Source organism: Juglans regia, chromosome 11 (assembly GCF_001411555.2).
Source record: "Juglans regia cultivar Chandler chromosome 11, Walnut 2.0, whole genome shotgun sequence".
Classification (NCBI taxonomy): Eukaryota; Viridiplantae; Streptophyta; class Magnoliopsida; order Fagales; family Juglandaceae; genus Juglans; species Juglans regia.
In genome coordinates, this window is record NC_049911.1 from 12,586,880 (window position 1) to 12,595,920 (window position 9,041).

A 9,041-nucleotide genomic window follows, 5' to 3' on the forward strand; every position below is an offset into this window, starting at 1 on the left:
ACATGTTCTGACGCTGCATTTTGAAAACATTATTCTTATTCTGCATTCTGAAAAATAATATTTTGTTCTGCATTCTGAACTATGTAAATGCTCATGTTTACACACTAGTATATGTTCTATACTTACTGAGTTGTTGATAACTCACCCTTTATCTCCATATATTTTTCAGATAATTTTGATGGTTCAGCTAGAAAACAAGAGTAAGAAGTTTTAGCAAGATGTGATGATCACAGTGGATTAAGTGCTTGAGGGTACAAGTGCTTATTTGAGAGTCGTAGTTAGTAAATTGATTTATTTTTCGAGAATTTTGATTTGATGAGTTAAGGATATTTTCGAGTTTTTGGAGAATTTCTAATTTATGTTATTGAGAATTTCTTCATTGTCCCCATGGAGGAACTTAGATATTTGGATTGATTAAATGGATTAGTATTTTATGGAATTTTCAGGATTTTATAGTTGTGTTATTTAAGTTGATATTTGGTATTAAGAGCTAACTCTCCGGACCTCTGGGAACGAGGCGTTACAGTTGTTGTAAAAGATTTGCCATCTATGCCGCCAGTGTGGTAATAGAATCAAGATCAAAAACTCCAGCCACCTTCCTTGACATTGATCTCTCTGCAGACCATTGATAATTTTTGGACACCAATTCTTCCAGAAGTCCATAGGCGGCTTCATGGGTCTTACTCGTTAATGCTCAACTAGTGGCCGCATCAACTATAGATCGATTTGTGGGTCCCAAACCATTGTAGAATGTCTATACTTGAAGCCAGGCGAGGAGGTCATGATGTGGACACTTGCACAATAAGTCTTTGTATCTCTCCCACACCTCATACAATGATACACCCACAAGTTGGACGAAGGTAATAATATCATTCCTTAATTTCGCTGTCTTGGTGATAAAGTGTTGGAAATATATAATTAAGTTGTTTAAGTGAATGATATATTTCAACAAATAAGAGTTAAGTAACTTAATTACACATCAAATTCTAGTATTGGACTCCGAATCAATTGATGCCAATAGTTTGCACACAAAAGTTTCACATTTGCCTCCAAAATAATTAAACACTCATAGCATACTTATATGTGATGGGCATTTTTGGAAAGAATGAGAGCAAAGGGCATTATTGGAATTAAAGTGTGCTAAGTCATGAAGGATGGAGAGTGAGACAACCAACGCATGGTTAGAGCAGAGTGGGATTCTCGCATGTACGGGGCATGGAATAGAAAATAACACTGAGTATGTCTACGGAATAGAAGTGCGCAGGACGTGGAGCATGGGACCAGCAGCAAAATCAGGCGGAAGGGGCCTCGCTTTAGCTGGGTCGGTTTTGCAATGCAGTACGGGGGGCAAAAGCTTATTGGATAATTCCTCTTAGTGCAGGTGAACTGGCATAGAGGTGGTGCCCAGTTTTTCATTTGGAGCATTTTTAATTTTTAGGCGGCTTCAGCATTTTGGGGCGGGAGCAGTTTTTTTCGTTTTCAGCATTTTTATTTTTGGGGTCTTCAGGATATTTTTCTTCTTTAGCACTTTCTTTCTTCAGCAGTTTTAGTTTAGAGCAGTTTAACGTCGGGAGCAGATTTTGGTCTTTGGCAGTTTTTCTTTTGGGTTTTTTTGCATCTTCAGCATTTTTGGCGTCTGGGAGTATTTTCGGTCTTGAGCATTTTTTGGTATTCGGCAGTTCTCATTTAGAGAGAAACCAGAAATGTTGGGATTTAATACTTTTGGGCATTTTGTTAATCTAGAGATAATAGGCTAGATTTTTAGCTTGGGATTCAAGGTGTAACCCATGACTGTTTGGAGTTAGATTTTCTTTGATGTTTTGTGATTTTGATGTTTAACTTGTTGGATTATTTTTCAATTTGCATCAAGAAAGGATTGAAGCTCTTTGTTCTTGGTTTAGCTCAGTTGTAGACGTAAAGGCACAATTGATACTTGAACAAGTAACAAGACTTGATGGTTTTCTTTCAATGTTTTACAGTTGTTATATAATCTGTCAATTAGTTTTATTAGGCTAAAAAAATTGTGGTTCATTGCTACATCATCCGACCATGATTTCTAGGAATGAGAGAATGGTTGAAAGAATATAAAAAGAGAACTAAATACATTACCAAATCAGTCTAAACCTGTTAATTCTTAGTAATTTTAGAAACATAGATTCGCATTTACTTTCAGTTTTACTCATGCTTGAACTTCCAAAACAGCCAATAATTTCACTCTTAATTCAGTCCACACTCTCTTTGTAAATAGCCCTCATTTTGGTGTCGATATAGTTAGTTGTCAACTTATGAAATTTATTTCTCATTTCTTACTTTTTTTGTTCATTGCTAGATCTTTTAGTTTAATGCTTTATTATGCTTTCGAAATTTCTTGTCACCATAAACAGTAATATGTTGTCTTGTGAATATGAAATGTTTGCTTATTTCCCATTATCCTTGTGAATTCGTTCTTGGGATTTACCCTTGTATTACTTTGACAGCTTCTACACTTGGAAGTCGAAATTAAAAGCTGATCACTTCGCCGAAGGGAAATACTTTGCTAAATTGTTTTATGCCAACTCCTCCCATATGGTGATGATGCCGGGCGGCAAAGAATTCAACCAAGCTTTTGCTTTGTCCCTAAGTGAAAAAAGAAAAAGTCTCAATCGGATTGCATCATCTGTCACTCTATTATGTTTAAAAGTATTACAAATTTTCAGGAAATTTGCAATATGGATATTAGGATCCTCTTCTGACAGCCCCACAAACTGGACGGTTTGTTGAATCATCTGAATGATGGCCGGCCTAATCTCGAAGTTATTGGCTTGTATAACTGGTCGCCTTATACTGGACATCGCCCCATTGACCTAGGGCATCGCATAGTCTCTTAACGCTTTGTGCTCCTATTCGGCCATATTAACTTTACAGGCTGTGATCTTTTTCTTTTTCTCTTTATTGACCCGACGTAAGGTCCTTTCAATCTCGGGATCGAAAAGCGTATGCTCTAATGATCTAGATCTGACATAAGCCTCTGCTCCCCCAAATCTACCTTCTCGAAAGAACATTTCATTGATAAAAATTGGAACTCTGAACTCAGACTCTAAAACTAAAAACTAAAAAACTAAAAAGACTCTCTATTCATCCCACAAGTCAGGATTAAATAGATGTTGAAATTCAAATCTAGAAACAAGATAACTATGGCTTTAATCTCACCTAAGGATTTGGAAAATAATTTCTAAAGATAGATGTCAACAAAAAAGGAATTATCTCAAGATTAACGGGATTATCTAAAATGGAAGATTAAATGATATGCGGCTTGAATTGCTAAATTTGGGAGGATTTGGTTGCCAAACAAATTTGTTGCAGAACTCAATTTGGTGGTCAACAACAAATTGGTCCCGGTCGGAAGGAATTATCCCACCGAGTCTATACCATGTGCACTGAATATAATTGGCGTGAAGGTCACAACTGAACAGGTGTGGAGGCCACAAATGATCGAGCTTGGAGGTCACAAAGACCACACAGCCCTCTCCTAGCCGACCTAGTGGAAAGACTCCTGACCGAGATGAAAGAATCCTCTCGCCTTATCTAATTGTAGCCCACGATGTTGTTTAGGTTGATTTTTTAAGTTGGTCATTTAGACTAGTCGTCCAATCTAACCACAAAATCTTCACGCCTTCTGGTCGTGAGTCTCCTCGCCTATTGAAAGGTAAGGCTTCTCGATATTAGGAGAGAGAAATCTCTTTGCTGTCCACGGGACAAGGTTCCTCACCCAAATTTCATCGGCTCTCTTCAGATCTCGCTGCCTCTCATCAATCTAGATATGTAGTCTCTTCTTTTGTACCAAAATGCTCTCATTTTGCACTAAATCTTCTCATTCTTTCAAATCCAAGAAAATAAATAAAAATATGTAGAAATAAAATAAAATCAATAGTATTGAAGGGAAATGACACTTTTCATAAATAACAGAGTGATAAAAATAACATAAATATCACATTCATTACGGCCTCAGTGGCAATTTTAGGATGTTTAGGGGTATTTTTGTAAATACCCATTTTTTAAACCTTTTGATTATGAACATTTTCTATATTAGTTCAAATCCTAACTTAGTATATGTAACCCCGTCCTCGAAGGTCCGGAGAGTTATCTCTTGTAACCTAAATCCAACTTCCATAACATTTTTAAATACTCTAATATTCCCAAAAATACAAATCCATTTATTCAAACAAAAAATATATGTTTCTCTACTAGGACACCAAATAAATACCTCAATGAGATAATTTAAAAACTCCATAAATATTTAGAAATATCTAGGACTCCAAATATCAAATAACATAAATTCATAACCTATTAAATAAGATTCTCCAATAAACCTGTACCCTCAGGCACTTATTCCACTACGATCATCACACTTTGCTAAAACTTCCTACTCTTGTTCTCCAGCTAAACCATCAAAATTATCTGAAAAATATTTTGAGATAAGGGGTGAGTTATCAACAACTCAATAAGCAGAGAACATATACTAGTATGTAAACATAAGCATTTTTAGAATTCAGAATGCAAAACAAAATATTTACGTTCAGAATGCATAAACAAAATCATTTACTTTCAGAATGCAAATATCAAAACATGTTACAAAAAAATCAGAGTGAAACTTTCAGAAAAAACATTCTTATTCAAAAATCCTTTGGCATATCAAAATCTGAGACCTCATCTTCATCAATTAGAGCATCACATCAGGATAGATACTGTAACACCCGGACCCATCCAAACCCGCTTTACAAAATTTTTGGGTTTATAGGTATGAAAAGCCCATGTGGAATTTCGAGTAAAAATTTTTAGGAATAGAGTATGAGCTTAAAATATTTTTGGTGGATTATAATTTTTGTATAGGTTTAAAATCTTTTAAAGGACCAAGTGGATCTTCACTCAAAAATTTTATGGGAAAATGGTAATTTTTTTTCTAGGTTGAGTTGAGGCCCAAAAACTTAGACAAAATGCTCATACACTAACCCCATACTTTTTTTTTGAGAGAAAAGATACTTCATATTAAAATCTCAAGAGAGATAACCATGAATACAATGAGGATAATCCTCTACATGAATTGAGTCCTCAGATAAATCTAGAGAACTTTTTGCCAAACAATGTGCCACTGAGTTGGCTTGTCTAGGAACATGTCTAATTGACCACGAATTGTAGTTGCCTAAGAGTTTCTTAATATCTTGATAAATGAGGCCCACTATGCTCCAGTCTTCAGCTCCACTAGTTATACCATGCACCACTAGCTTTGAGTCCCCTTCGAAGATGACATTTTTTAGACCAAGATTAATACCAAATTGTACTGATCGCAAGGCTGCTAAGGCTTCTCCCAAGAGTGGATCAGGAAAGGAGTTACAAGGGCTTCTTAGAGTTGTTGTCACAAGACCCAACCAATCTCTAATTGACACCCCTATACCCACCCTGCAATTAATTTTGTCAATGGCTGCGTCCCAATTCAATTTGTAGACATTGATTGGAGGCTTGCACCACCTAGCTGTCCCTTGGATTTGAGTAGAGGTCCTATGCTGGTTCCTTTCAATTTGTTCCAATTCAGTCATGCTAGAGGAGACCAGTTTTAAAATCTGCTGTGGGGGGGTGAATTTGGATTCAAAGACGAACTTGTTCCTTCTGAACCAGATTTCCTTAGCTGTGAAAGCTAACCTGGTATGATCCTCTGGTGGGAGTGTGGAAAGGAGGTTTGAGAGTAAATCATGAAAGGAAGCTACCTCAGTTTTACTTTTCTGTATTCTCCTTGAGCTAATACTCCAAACATCTTGAGCAGCTTTACACATCCATAGAACATGAGATATGGTTTCTGGGTGAATTAAGCATATGGGGCACATTGGTGAGTCAATGATCTTCCTTTTGTGCAAGTTAACTCTAGTGGGAAGGATTTCTCTAGCTGATCTCCAGAGAAATATTTTAATTTTGTTTGGCACTTTAAGCTTCCATAATCGATTCCAAAGGGCCTCATGATTTGAAGTGTCTGAAGCTTGTCCCATTTTGTTATCATTCAATGACACTTGAAGATGGTAAGCTGATTTGACTGTGAAGAGCCCGTTCTTAGTACACCTCCAAACCTGCTTATCATTGCTGTTACAAGGACTAACATGAATATTCTGGAAATAATGGCAGCCTCTTCAGGAGTGAAAATATTTTGAACCAGAGGTATGTTCCATGAGTGGGTTTCTTGATCAATGAGAGAGTTAACAGTAGCTTCGAGGCACAGAACTTTGGGTTGGGACTGAGACTTGTAAGATGTTGGGGTAGGCAGCCATTTATCTGACCATATTTTCACTATGTTCCCATTACCAATTTTCCAAATCAGGCCTTCATAGAGTAACTGTCTGCCTGCTGTGATACTCTTCCACACAAAGGAGTCGCCCCTTTTGACTCTAGCTGTGGAGAAATCCGTTGCTGGAAAGTATTTTGCTTTTAGAACTCGAGAGGCCAATGATTGATCCTTAGTAATGCCTGGGCCAAATATTTTCCTGTTAAATGGCCTAGCCCGTGAAAATCATTTCAGACTCCACGTTCTACACCTTCACTTCCGTTTACTCACTGCATGCATGCTACTCTCTCCTCCAGGATTTTTATATTTAGTCCCCTATATATATGCGTATCTCAGCCATCCCTCACGCATGAAGAAACCCAAAGCTGCCGCTGCCCTCTTTTCATGACCTCAACCAGCCATACTCCCCAGAGCATCTACCGTCCATTATGAACCACAGCCATCACCCAAGCTCCTCCTCGAAATTGACCCAGCCACTGTTAGCACCACCGAGAGCCACAACCTCCCTCTAGCAACCAAAAACCTCCCTATTTTTCCAGCTCATAACAGAGCACCTGCTCCCTCCACATCGAGCCACAACCCTGCCACCCACAGCACCGGCTCTCTCTCCTTGTTGTCATTACCAGCTCAGCCACATGAAATCATAGCCACCGACGCAACAGCCCAGCGCTCAGCTCATTTGGCACCACCATCCAGCTCACAGATACTCAGCCCATGTTGTCTCCTGTTTTCCTACACCCAAAATAGAGCCGAACTTCTCACCTCCACCAATGACTGAAGCTTCCCAGCCTTTTCCCACTGTGCACCACAGCCCAGTCATGAGGCACTTCTAGGACGATCTCCATTCACTGTCGTAAGCTTCCATTTCCTCCTCCTGGGTTCTCTCTTTCCCTCACTCTCCGTCTCCCTCACGTTTTGCTCTCTCACTTCGTATTTCTCTCTCTCACATTAGTGGGTCTCTCCTTTATCACTCTATCTCTCTGTACGCAGCCATCATCCACCTCCCAGCTCTTCGCACAACTCCTTACCACACGATGAGCATACTTCTATTGCTTGGTTTAATAAGGAAATTTATAATGTTTTAAGTTTTGTTGTGCCGTGCCTTCCCATGATAGCCCATGCACTTTAAGTCGATTTACTAAAACACCCTGTCTTAGAAGAGTGCTATATTAAATCTAGTTTTGTTGTACGAGGACTTTGGTTTTTAGATTTATATATATAAAATAAACAAAGATTTTGAAGTATATTATTAAAGTATGAATTTCGAATGGGAATAGTAAGTACAAAATTTTATTTTATTTTATTTTTAAAACCCCTTTAAACAGATACCAATTAAGCCATTTTATTTAAATGATATTTTTGCTTGATCCACTTTAATAGATTTTGGCATAATTATGTTATCCAATTTCATATTGTATAATAAATAAGTTAGAATTTAATGTTTTAGTCGGAATTATTAAGTGGAAAATGATGAATTTAGAAAGTGATGGTATTTTAGAGCTAAGAGAAATTTTAGGTTTTGACGTATTAAAATAGGCATTTCAGATTTAGATATTGAAATACATGAATTGGAAATTTATGGAAGTTACGTGATTAAAATAGGTGATGGTTAATTTTCGTTCAGCACTGTGGTGGGAAAATTTCTAAAAAGCTAAAAAGTCCAGATAAACGGGATTTCTATGCTAGACTTTGCATAAAAAAAAAGTTATTTGTTCTACAATACTCATGAGATTATGTTTAAGAATAAAGTATTTTTCTAGCATGACTGGTGTAGACATGAGCTATTTTGGTATTTTGTTTCTGAACTATGCAAAAGAGAGCAAATATGAAAATTTGTGGAAAAATTATGTTTTTGTGATATGATTATGTTTTGTTCTGAAGATGTTTTATACTCTGATATGATATGATATGATTTCTGAAAACCTCTGGCATAACATTCTGTTTCAATTTTTGTTCCTTTCTGACCTTACCATGGGTGTAAAATTGTGGTCTTTGTTCGGGTTGGTACCAACTTTTCCATTTCTGGTGCACCCACTTTGGAAACAAAATGGTTTTCTGCATGGTCTTTCTTATGTGCACACTCGGGGGCTCCGAGAATAGAAGGGGGAAGATTCACATTTTGTTTCTGCTCGGTTAGCTATCGGGGTTTGCACAACCCTACCATGGGGGTTAAACATGGTCTATGTTCTGATATGATAAGATAAGATGAATATGTTCGGTTATGCTCTGCCAAAGGAAATTTTGCATAAGAATGTTTTCTGAAAATTTGGCTCTGATATTTTTGGTAGTATGTTATGATTTTGCTTTCTGAAAATAAGTACTCTGATTCTGCATTTGAAAGAAAATATTTTGTTCAGCATTCTGAATTCTGATAAATGCTCATGTTTACACACTAGTATATATTCTTTGCTTACTGATTTGTTGATAACTCACCCCTTATATCTAAATATTTTTTAGATAATTTTAATGGTCCAACTGGAGAATAAGAGTATAAAGTTTTAGCAAGGTGTGATGATCGTAGTAGAATAAGTGCCTGAGGGTACAAGTACTTATTTGAGAGTTGTAGTTAGTAAATTGATTTATTTTCGATTATTTTGATTTGACGAGTTAAGAATATTTTCAAGTTTTTAATTTATGTTATTGAGAATTTCTTTGTTGTCCCTATGAAGGAACATAGATATTTGGGTTGATTAAATGAATTAATATTTTATGGAGTTTTCTGGATTTTATAGTT

The 9,041-nt window shown here is 36.8% G+C and overlaps 1 non-coding gene across 1 annotated transcript; it reads left to right on the forward strand.

Annotated features, from left to right (window-relative positions):
• Nucleotides 1-776: 776 nt before the first annotated feature.
• LOC118343908 lies at nucleotides 777-883 on the forward strand. Its single transcript, XR_004797695.1, has one exon. It is a non-coding gene; the product is annotated as a small nucleolar RNA R71 (small nucleolar RNA).
• The last annotated feature ends 8,158 nt before the right edge of the window (nucleotides 884-9,041 follow it).